The sequence below is a fragment of the Theropithecus gelada genome, chromosome 5 (assembly GCF_003255815.1).
Source record: "Theropithecus gelada isolate Dixy chromosome 5, Tgel_1.0, whole genome shotgun sequence".
Lineage (NCBI taxonomy): Eukaryota > Metazoa > Chordata > Mammalia > Primates > Cercopithecidae > Theropithecus > Theropithecus gelada.
The window spans coordinates 96922786-96935265 of NC_037672.1; positions in this window are offsets into that span (position 1 = coordinate 96922786).

The window sequence follows — 12480 nt, forward strand, 5'->3', positions numbered from 1 at the left end:
ATACTGTTCAGCCATAAAACATGAGATCCTGTCATTTGCAACAACACTGATGGAACTGCACATCATTATGTAAAGTGAAATAAGCCAGGCAGAGAAAGACCCAAACTTCACATGTTTTCACTTATTTGTCGGAGCTAAAAATTAAAACAATTGAATTCATGGAGATAGAAAGTAGAAAGATGGCTACCAGATGCTGAGAAGGGTAATGGGGGGATAAAGGGAAGTGGGGATGGTTAATAGGTACCAAAATATTGTTAGAATGAATAACAATTTGACATCACATCAGGGTGACTATAGTCAATAATCATTTAATTCCTCATTTAAAAATAACTGAAAGGGTATAATTACATTATTTGTAACACAAAGGATAAATGGTTGAGATGATGGATACTCTATTTATCCTAATGAAATTATTACACATTGTATGCCTATATCAAAAATTTTCACATTCCCCATAAATATATATACCTACTATATGCTCTTCATTTGGGAATTACCCTTCCTTTACTCCATGTTTTTCCAATGAACCTGCCACTGCAACAACCCAGCCATGGAGATAAGCACAAGAGCCAACTCTGTTCAATCACAGCATTACATTGTTCCATTCAAAGATTTTGGCTCTAGGATGAACACATGGCCCCAGCCATGTTTGTTTGAGCTCTTCTTTGGGATTTTTAAGAAAAGATTCTAGGAGAGGGAAGTTTTCTTTCTTCTGGAACTGCTATGCTGGGATGACCTGAGTCTTGAGCCATCTGTATTCTATTTATCCACTGCACAAGGAAAGCAGATTGCAGTAGGAGGGGATGGCAACCACACAGGGAGAGCTGCTCAACAAACCTTGAGGGTGAATTTCTCTCATCTGCAGTTGGACAGACCTCACCATCTCCATAGTTTATCATGGACATGCTACAAGATATTTACAGGCAAAAACTGAAGCTGAGTGATTTGAAGTAACTGTTCCAAAGGTTAAACAGTTAGTAGAATAACAGAAACTTAAACTCCTCGTGACTTCTCCGCAGTCTCTTGGGAAAAATATTGCTTGCCTGTAACCTTAAGGGTTCAGAGAGTGTAAGAATCCACTGATGCCACTGAGGACCTGATTATCCCTCCTGATTCATCTGCTTTGCATGATTACTCCAGCAAGGAGATGGGGCAGGGGATTTTGCCCATTTTATAGATAGGAAACTGAGCATTTCCCATAAGGAAGAATATGATTCTGACCTTTCCTCTTTCCTACTTGGTACATCCAAACATGTCCATTGCCCTGACCTACCCATCTACCCACTCCGTGTGCATGGAAGCATCAGAGTTTCTCATAATGGAAGCTCTACTCTGAGCTGGTGAGACTTCAGGCAGAGACTACAGTCTGGGCCATCACCAATGAAAGGATTTTAGGAAGATCAGGGAGGTATTGAAAGCTCTTATTGGAAGATGAAATGGGAATTGCACTGAACTGCAGTGGCAGCTCTCAACTCTGGTCTTTCTAGGCCTTTGACAGGGAACCTCCAAGATCTCAAGTGAGGGGGCTCTGGGCACTAGGTTACCCCATGGGCCTGAGAGTCAACAAAAGGGTGTTATGTGGTTTCTTAGTATAAATTTATGTGCTTCAGGTAGTTCTGAACCCCCTCACTCCATGACTTTAGGGAAAAGAGGATAAGGGGGGTAATGGGAGATGCCCTGAAACACCTAAAAGCTTTTTACTCTCAGCATGTATTCTCTAGGACGTGTACTCTAAGATGTGAGATGGGACTAGGAATACTCCCTCAGTCCATTTGGGCTGCTGTAACAAAATACCATAGACTGGGTGGCTTATAAACCACAGGAATTTATTTCTCACAGCCCTGGAGGCTGGGAAGTCCAAGATCAAGGTGCTGGCAGTTTGGGTGTCTAGTGAGGGCTCCCCTCCTGGTTTGTAGGAAGGTACTTTCTTACTCACTGCAGCCTTGACTTCTTGGGCTCATGTGATCCTCCCACTTCAGCCTCTTGAGTAGCTAGGACTACAGGCATGCACCACTACGTTGGGCTAATTTTAAAATTATTTGTAGAGGTAGGGTCTCACTATGTTGGCCAGGCTGGTCTTGAACTCCTGGGCTCAAGCGATCCTACCTTTCAGCCTGTGAAAGTGCTGGGATTACACGCATGAGCCTTCATACCTGGCCGCCAGCCTCTTTCATAAGAGCACTAATCTTGTTCATGAGGCCTTTCTCCCCATGACCTTATTACCTTCCAAAGGCTCTGCCTCCAAATACTATCACAGGGATTGGAGGTTTTAGAATTTTAACATATGAATGCTGGGGTTACATAAACTTTCAGACTGTAGCAAACACCTCACAGGTAGAACTAGCATAAGGACTCTGGCATGTTTATTCATCCAAAAGGGTTTCTTTAGGGCCTGAATACTCCACAGGCTACCCCCAACATATAAATAAACAAGACAGCCATGTGACATTTAGAACTTGAACCACCGTTCTACCTGTGCAGTAACTGAAAATCTGGTGAGTGGAGGTTTAAGGAAGTAAGTTGGAGAAGCCCATGTATTGCAGCAGTTCCCAAGCACTGAAAGTAGTAAAATTCTTACTTTAGTTCACTGGAGACTGAGGGCATCAGATTCTCCCACCTTCGGCATCAGTTCCCAAGGCTGTTCCCACTTTCATTCACGGGATGCAGAAAATACTGACCCCAGCAGGAGGCAGTCTCCTGCTATGTCTCCAATGCTACAGAGAAGCACCAAAATCATAAGGATCCAAATGCTCAAAGGCTAATAGAAATAATCCTTCATCCTGATGGAGAGTTGCGGGCATATCTCCTTCATGTCCCTATTTCTTCACAAGAGCATTGCATGCCCTGCTCCCAACCTCTCCAACCCCATTTCCCCTTCCTTAGCCAAACCCATGTCTGAGCTAGGAGAAGAAGGTGAGCTCTTTTGACTATATATAAAGCCATAATAATAATAATAATAATAATAAAGTCCACTTTGGATTTCTATCACCGTCCCTTTTCACCATGTGGTAAGCAGCTAAAACCCAAAAGGACCTGGGGCACTCATAACTACATGCTTTGCATGCATCACTCTTCTGCTGGAACCAAGGCAAAGGGGCTCCACTGGCACCCCAAAACCTCAGTTGAGACCATTGCAACCTCACCTGAGACCACTTCTTAAACACCCCTTTCACTACCCCTGTGCTTCAACAGGACTTCTTTTCTATAAAGTTCTAAGAAAGTGGTAAGATTTTCTTAATCAACTCCCCCTGTTGGGGGGACCCAGCCCATAAGGAAGCCCCTTCTTTTTAAAACTCGAGGCTTTGATAATCACTTTGGGAATACTGGTGAAAACTGTTAAAAGTTTGTCCTGGTGATTTTTACCATATTTTTGAATTCTGTTTCTGAAAGCTGAGCTAATCATACACAGGATTAACGATGCTTTAAAAGTTAATGGTTAATGATGAAAACACTTGTGTTCTTGACCCTCCCTAATACTGAATTGTGGATGCAAAGTTCAAGAGAGAGAAACCCGTCAATACTGGAGTTTAAACAGACTGAAAACAAAATATGTTACCTAATGTTGAGCCTGTAACAGCCATGCAACTCTGAAACCAGATATGGCCTCATTGCTTTCCAGAATCTGAAATAGTTATCTCAAAACTGATACTCAAAATAATGTCATAAAAATACATAAAGTTCCAACTTTGTTTCTCAAAGAACAAGATTTTTCATTCTCATTTTTAGGGAAAGAAACCATGTGTTCAATGAGAAAACAGAATCCAGCTACACAACAAAGTGTGGGTGTGATTAGAAGGTGTGGTGCCAAATATCCTGCTTAGAGTCCCAAGTGTGTTTCATAAATTACTAGGTTACCTTGGTAGAGAAAACAGATTAATTTTTCCCAGTAATTTGCCTTTTCAAGATGGAAATCTGCTTTTGAGCAGCACATTTTTCTATAGCCCTGAAAAAATAAATTTATATATAAATGCATAATACACTCAGATTATAAAAGGGGAAGGTAGTCATCACAAAAGTCAACTGCAAATTTCACATTGGCTTTAATTTCCCTATAGAACACCAGTTTATCACATCTGAAGACTTACTTCATCGGTTCTTGATCTTAGAGGGTCCTTCAGCTTTGAGAAGTATCAGGGGCAAAGTGCTAGTTTAGACGATAAACAAGCACATGTCTTTCTCTTGCTAAGCCTGCAAAGGGTAACAAGTATGTCAAATTGCTTTTCTTTTGAATGAGCTGTAAAAACTCAGTCTGGTATCCCTAGTTATTTTTTACTTAACAGAAGCTCAGCATTAATGTGTGGTTTTGGTTAATAGCAATGAGAAAAACAGTTACTACTTTAAAATGTAAGATTTTAGAGTAAGATTTAAGTAGTTACTACTTTAAAATGTCTAGTAGAAGAGTTACCTCAAAATCTGAAGCCTAAGAGGGGGCTATCAAAATGAAAGAGAAATTGATGATGACTCATTAATGAAACATAAGTTATTGAAAGGAGGCCTATGATGGTCAGTCTCTGCCTGTGGTTGGTGAATCATTTCACCAGCAATTCTCAATCACATTTGGCCACTGCCCCTCTCAGGCAGCCCCTTGGCTATAGCTCCATTGCATCACTTGCCAGATTCTAATAACTTTCTTGTCATCGACCTTCAGGCCTAGGGGAGATAATAGCTTCCCACTGTAGCGAAACCCTGGATACTTCAACATCCCTTATTGGAGTGATTAACCCTGCCTGTACCTCTGGAAAAAAAATTATTAAATTATCTCCCATTAAGCCCTAACTTGATTAAACAGTGGTTCCCTGCTAAGACCCTGACTGATACAGGTCCTACCTTCAGGTTTTCCAACAGACAAATCAATAAGCAGTGACTACTCTGCTTATGAGTACTACTGTGATGGAAATTCTACTTCTCAGTCTAATCAGTTAGAAGTTAACCAACATAAGGAACTGAGAAAACATAACTTGAAGAATGTAGCAACCACTGAATGCTTAGGGTTGAATGAATAAAACCATTCTTTCAACCTACAATTATATATTTAGAACGTATAGGTAGAGGAATTGTGTGCCGGAATTAGAACACTTAAAATAGGCGAATAGGATAATTCTGTGGGATTAAACACTAATAAATGCAAATAAAGTATAAAAAGATAGACTTGAAGTCACATTGAAGATATAAGCAATCTCCCCCAATAACTCCCTTAGTCTATGAAACTGTAAGCCAGATAATAATTTACATACTGATTAGACCATTTTATGTTCATTTTTCTCATTCCTAAAGCAGTTCCCAGGGCCTGCATGACAAAAAGGAAGATGGGCTTTACTCAAGTTGCTCAGCCAGACCAGCATTTCTGGGTTTGATGTCTCCATCCAGCACAAAATTCTCAACTGTGGCCTTATTTTTCTCAGTTCTGCTGGAAAAGAGAAACAAACAAGGCAGTTGGAAAAATGTCCCAAGATACACTCAAAAAGGAGTGGTTATTTCTGTTTCTCTTCCTAGCATCAGCATGAACTCACTGATAGCTAAATGCTGCCACCTTCCTGCCCTCCTAAGTCCTGCAGAGGAAACCAATCCTGAAAGGACAAAACTGGGTGGAATTAGAGACCATTATTCTAGTAACTCAGGAATGGAAAACCAAACACTGTATGTTCTCACTCATAAGTGGGAATGCAAATGAGGATGCAAAAGCCTAAGAATGATACAATGAACTTTGTGGACTCAGGGGAAAGGGTGGGAAAAGGGTGGTACAGTGTACACTGCTCAGGTGATGGGTGCTCCAAAATCTCAGAACTCACCACTAAAGATTTATTCATGTAACCAAACACCACCTGTTTCCCAAAAATCTATTGAAATTTAAAAAAAGAACAAGAAAAAGTATTACTTTTTTAAATCGAGTACTGAGAACCTCAAAAAAAAAAAAAAAGAAAGAAAGAAAGAAAGAAACGCTAGCGAATCTCTATTCTTGTTAGCTTCTCTGCCAGCAGCTGGAGGTAAATGAATAGATCTGTGAAAGAACAAACACATAAACAGAAAACTAAATGATAACATGGTACCCGAAAAGACAGACTTATACCAGGTTACTGACTGCAGACACCCTGAGATCAGAGGAGATGTTCTGGAGGAGTGAAGACAAAACTAAACCCCCCAAAATGAGCAGGGATTTGCCAAGACAAAGGGGAAGGATGAGAGAATATTCAAGGAAGAGGAGTAGCAAGAGAGAAAGCAAGAAAGAAAATAAAACCCTGCATGGTGGGTGCAGCATTTTAATGTTGCCTGAGAATGTTGGGTAGTGCAGAGAGCAATGGGAACCCATCTCAAGGGGCCCTCGATGCCTATTAATAATCTTGGAGGCAAAGTAGAGCCCCCTGAATATTTATTAAGCAAGAGTGGCATGGTCAGATTTGCCTTTCGGATATTACACTCTGGGGACGGTGGGAAAACTATACCTGAAGGGAATAAGACAAGAGGCAAGGTATGTGAAATTTCTTGAAGTTCTCTTTGTAATTGTCTTAAAGAAAGACAAGAGGATAGCAAAATTTCTCTTTAAGTATTGGTGATTTTCTAAAGAGAAATGAAAAATTAAGTCACAAAGACCATGTTTTTGGTGAGTATTGAGTAAACATTTCGAAACTCAGTAAATCTCACTAGAAGAATGTCGTAATTCCCAAAGTAGAACAAAGCTTAGAACCAAGCTTGACTCCAATGAACGATAATAGAGGTAAATCCATGGTAATTAGACCCTGAATCCTCTGCCTTAATTTTAAGAGAGAAATAAGCCAATGAAAGATAAGTATCCGTCTTCTTAAAGGAAAGGGAGGAATAAGAAAGAGTTCGTGCTCTGATGGAAAGAAGGAAGGTAGAGATAAGACCTAAGCCTAGGAGGCACCTGTGTTGGGCATTACCGCCATCCTTTTCAGGTGGTGATCTATTCCCCTCACTCCTACGTGAAGAAGAATCAGCTGGAGCTCAAGCAGAGCTGGTCACAGTGAACAGAGCATCTCCTCTCCATTCTACACATCCTGTCCATGCTGGGACTGTGAGGTATCCTGCTCTAAGGCTTGAAGTGAGAGAATGTGAATGTATTGGTTCATTCTCACACTGCTATAAAGAACTGCCCAAGGATGGGTAATTTATAAAGGAAAGAGGCTCAGCTGACTCACAGTTCAGCATGGCTTTGGAAACTTACAATCGTGGCAGAAGGCAAAGCGGAAACAATGCACCTTCTTCACAAGGCAGCAGGAAGGAGAAGAGCCGAGAAGGAAGAGCCCTTTATAAAACCATTAGAATTCATGAGAACTCACTCACTATCACGAGAACAGCATAGGGAAGCTGTCTCCATGATTCAATTACCCCCACCTGGTCTCTCCCTTGACATGTAGGGATTATGGGGATTATAGGAATTATAATTCAAGATGAGATTTGGGTAGGGACACAAAGCCTAACCATATCAGTGGAGAATGAGTTTGATGCTGCTTTCTCTTTTCTCTCAAAAAGTCTTTTTGTATTTAAAGCACAGAGGAAGAGAGTGCTCAATGTAGCATTCCCATGGGTGGGATTGGGGGATTTGAATAAGCCATTCAAATTAATTCCAAGGCCATTCTACAGGAGGCAGGGACATGCATTCGGTGGTTACTGCAGGAATACAGGCAAGAGATAAAGGAATGAACTAGGGCAACAAGCTCGAAGGGAAGTAAGTTTCAAAGGGACAACAGTCCAAAGTAGGATTAAAATTTTGCCATACCAAGCATCCTGTAAGCAGGTAGGGATAAAATAAGGCTTCCTGATGGTGCTGGGACTGAGGTCCTAGAACCCAGTCCTCTCTTGTTTCTTCTGAGGGATTTCATCTTTGATCAAGCTATCTCTTTTGAGTGTTTCTTTCAAATGTAGCCAAGTGCTTCCTAGAACTTTCAGTGGCTTCCAGGAGAGACTATGTCTATGATTCTAATTTTCCAGAACAAATGCACTAGACAAGTCCCCTAGTTTGAAGCAGCAAATTGCAAGTGCGTTAGCACCTTTTATTCCTTAGGGAGACACTCCTCAGTCTTCTTTTGGAAGGTAAAGAAAAACCAACAACCAACTTTATGACAATTTCAGAAACCCTCTCAAAACCATGGTAGGTACAGAAAAGTCAGTAATAATAAGAAAAGAACCCTTATTCTAGTTAAAAACTTTAAGAATGCTATATGAGACTTCAGGAAATAGTTACTGTGAGTTTTAATTGGAGGTAGAGTTGTACTCAAACCCAGATCTCCTGAATTAGGTCACCACGTCACACTTTTGACAAGTTGTAATACACAATCGGAGTACAATATTTGTACTTCCTTTTTTTGGAGGAAAGTTTGTTTTATAAAAGGCCTTTCTGAATAAATAGTACTAAGATGATGCATGCCAGGTAGTTATATAACTATGTGGTTCTTTGCCAAAAACTTGCATTGAAATTTATAAAATCCTAGTGAAATTAAAACAATGTATCCATTTTTTTTTTCAAATATGCCATGGAAAATTCAAGTAAACATTACTCTTTTAAATTTTATTTAAGTTCTGGGATACATGTGAAAAACGTGGAGGTTTGTTACACAGGTATACATGTACCATGGTGGTTTGCTGCACCTATCAACCCGTCTTCTAGGTTTAAGCCCCACATGCATTAGGTATTTGTCCTAATGCTAGTAAATGTTATTTTTAATTAAAATGTTGACTTGAATCTGAAGTGTAAGTCTCATTCATTTACAGAACAGAAAAAAAATCCAAATTTAAAATTTAAAATTTGACTACCTGAAAGAGCTGTTGCCAAAAACATGCTTTACTGTTTCATTCAATTATTTGGCTCACATGAAGATGCATTTAATGACCTGGACACGTGACACAGCCAGAAATACATAATCCTCTCAATTCAATTGTGGAATCAGCTAAGAATTTGCCTAGTGTCCTTTGGGTACAACATGTTCTTTTAATACTAGGTACTGTTTTGAGAAAGAACTTAGAACATAATTCTTATTTTCTGACACTTTACATGTAAAATGGGATGGACTTTCAGTGAAGGCATCTGTCACTTTTCTGTACCCTGTAGGGTAATAGACAAAGTCAGATACATGGTGGAAAGAACTACTGGAACCTAAAGCTTGTGGTCTAGGTAATCGAGATTTTCCTTAATGAAGGGAATTTAACTCTGTGAGGGAGTAAGGAATAAAAAAAATGGACAAATACCTATGCATGAAGAAGATGAATACTACAAACTAGTTTATGAGGCCTTGGTTAGTTACTTATTACATAAAAATATAAATAATTCTAGATGTAAAGAGGAATGAGAAACAAAGAAGAAATCTTTGCAGAGACTAGAGTTGAAGCCATGGGCAAGAGGGTACTCTTGGGAATGCTCTTCCTATATAGTCCTTTTATTCCTCTAAATTAAAATAATTTCATATCAATTTTGGCACTAATCAAATCACATTATCTTCTGGAAATGTAGATAAGGAAGCTGGTTATTGAGATAAATGTATTATTGAGATAAAAATGTCCACAAGGATTTGGCATTTTTTTCAGCTTCATGAACCTAAACAATATCATTAACGTTTTGCAGCAAATACCAGCAACACTGGCCCTTTTATAGTTTCCAACAATAAATGGGTGAGTTTTTTCCAAATTAATGGCCTTTGGCCATGTTGTTCATTCACCTGAGAAAATTTTGCTCCTCTCTTCATAGAACTGGCTCTAGCTTATCCTTCCATGTAAGCTTAAATTTACCTCTTCAGAGAGGCCTTCAAATACCTTACAGAAAGCTGGAAATACCTTCCTGTTTTCCCTCTTTTATCTCTCTAACACAGCACCTTGATCATTGCCTTATTTATCATTTATCAAAAATTGAAGTAATATACTTATATGTTTATTTACTTATTAAATCTCCTACTGTTACAGGATCCTTGGGGTGTCGCCTTGCCAGCCAGAAACCTCTGTGGCCAATGGTGCCTTTGCTCATGTTTTGCTCTGGCCTGCTGGGCTCATTCTGCCCACTCGACCTGGCAGGCTATGCTCAACTCATGCTACTGGTCTGGGTCCCACACCTGTCAAGGGCGAACCAGTCATGGAGTGATGAGGGGTGTGTCAGGAAGTGTGGGGTCTGGCAACTGCACACAGCCAGGCATGCTGGCTGCAGCAGGTGGGCAGCTCCAGGTGCTGGCATGAGCACCAGCTTCCTGCAAGTCTGCGGCTGGACCAGACATATCATAAGCAGCTTACACAGCTGACACCAAGAATGCAGTGGTGCCCGGAAGCTTGGAGACATCAGGAACCATAGAGTTCCAAAGAGGGTGTTACAGCCCTGGCTTAGGGAGCTCCTAGGTCTGGGCTCCCCAAAGGGTCACAGTTCTTCTCTCCATCTCTTTTCTCTCCTTGTTGCCCACAACTTGGTGAGCAAGGGGCATGTTTCAGCCCTGTTGGTGTTACAGCTCTTTTACCCCGGCTATTTGGTGGGCCCTAAGTTCTTGTCCTGAGAACAGGAAGAATGAGGTACGCAGACAACTGAAGGGTGAGCAAGGCGAAGCAGAGCTTTATTGAGTGACAGAATAGCTCAGACAAGACCTGCAGTGGGTCACTCCTTTCTGTAGCCAGGGTGTCCCGAAGAGTGTTCAGTTCCTAGCAGAGAGGAGCTGCTATCACTACTAGACCATATGCTCTACAAGGGAAGAGATTTTATCTGTTTTATTCATTACTGTATACCAAACACCTAGCTCAGTGCTTGATACATGGTTGAAATTTAAAAAAAAAAAAAATGCCCAATGAATGTTCTCCACATATCAGTTAAATGATTAAAAGTCTAGACTATTCTTTAAAGAAGAAGCTGGATATTTCTTTTAGCATTCCTCTAGCTATTTATTGCTTACTTATATTTTGATTTATATTCAAGAACTCAGTTTGACAATGCTTTGTGGTTTCATTGACCAATAATAAGAAATATGCAAAAATAATCAGATTTTCTGATCTCTTCTTAGAACCCGTGTTTTCTGATGACTCAAAATGCTATTCATGTGCAAGTTACCCTGAGAAAGATAGTAGAAGGTCTTTCTCTTCATTATTTGGCCATGACAAGCTCAGACATGAGGAATGATTCCACAAAGTATCATAATAAATACTAAATAAATAAAATGGTCATATATGCAGCATATTTGTCAAATTATAATGTGTAGGAAGTAGGCATAAAGTGGATTTCATTTAAAAAGCTGTGATCTGAGAATATAAATGTATTTATTCCTTCTTGGATTTATTTCTTTTGATGCACCTATATTTACATATTGCTTTCAGTATCCTTATTTACATGTTTTTCAAAATTTGAGGCAAGAGAATTAAAGGAATTAATCCATTCTACATATTTTTCTTGTTAAAAATGCTTTTTTGGGGGACAGTTTTCCTTCCTTAATGGATTCTGGGATCCTAGCTATAGATATTGATAATGGACAGAGGAAATGTCTCCAAATGATTATTGGGTAGAGATTTTCTATACTTATCTATATCTATCTATCTATCTATCTATCTATCTATCATCTATTTACTGATATAAATACAGATATATATGAATACATAAAATATAATTCTTATAAGCTGTAACTATTCATAGTATTTTGAGAATTGCCATAGCTAAACCCAGTTGATGATGAAGATACTTCAAAATAATTATTTATACTTTTCAGCTATTTTTTTTAAACCTAGATTAAGCCTAGATTGACAAACTGGTAAAAGAAAAAGGAAATTTTACTCCTTGAGTTCATGACACTTTTCATTGGGAAATATTCATCATGTGAAATTGGTTCATAAATACCTGGACATTTTGCAATTTACCATGGTAGAAGTGTCCAATCTATATTATGCCCTAATATTGGAAGCCTCAATTTCTGCTATGACCACCCAACTTCTTATGTGTCTTATAAAGTATTTTTATGTTTTCAGGTGCTTCAACACTTTGTGTTTAACAAATAAAAGCTCAATAACAACATAAAACTGCCTGTTTAAAAATATATCACCACAAAACATTTTATACAATTTTTAAAATTTTCTGTTCTTGCGATAGTTTGCTGAGAATGATGGTTTTCAGCTGCATCCATGTCCCTACAAAGGACACAAACTCATCCTTCTTTATGGCTGCATAGTATTCCATGGTGTATATGTGCCACATTTTCTTAATCCAGTCTGTCACTGATGGACATTTGAGTTGATTCCAAGTCTTTGCTATTGTGAATAGTGCCGCAGTAAACATACGTGTGCATGTGTCTTTATAGCAGCATGATTTATAATCCTTTGGGTATATACCCAGTAATGGGATGGCTGCGTCATATGGTACTTCTAGTTCTAGATCCTTGAGGTATCGCCATACTGTTTTCTATAATGGTTGAACTAGTTTACAATCCCACCAACAGCGTAAAAGTGTTCCTATTTCTCCACATCCTCTCCAGCACCTGTTGTTTCCTGACTTTTTAATGATTGCCATTCTAACTG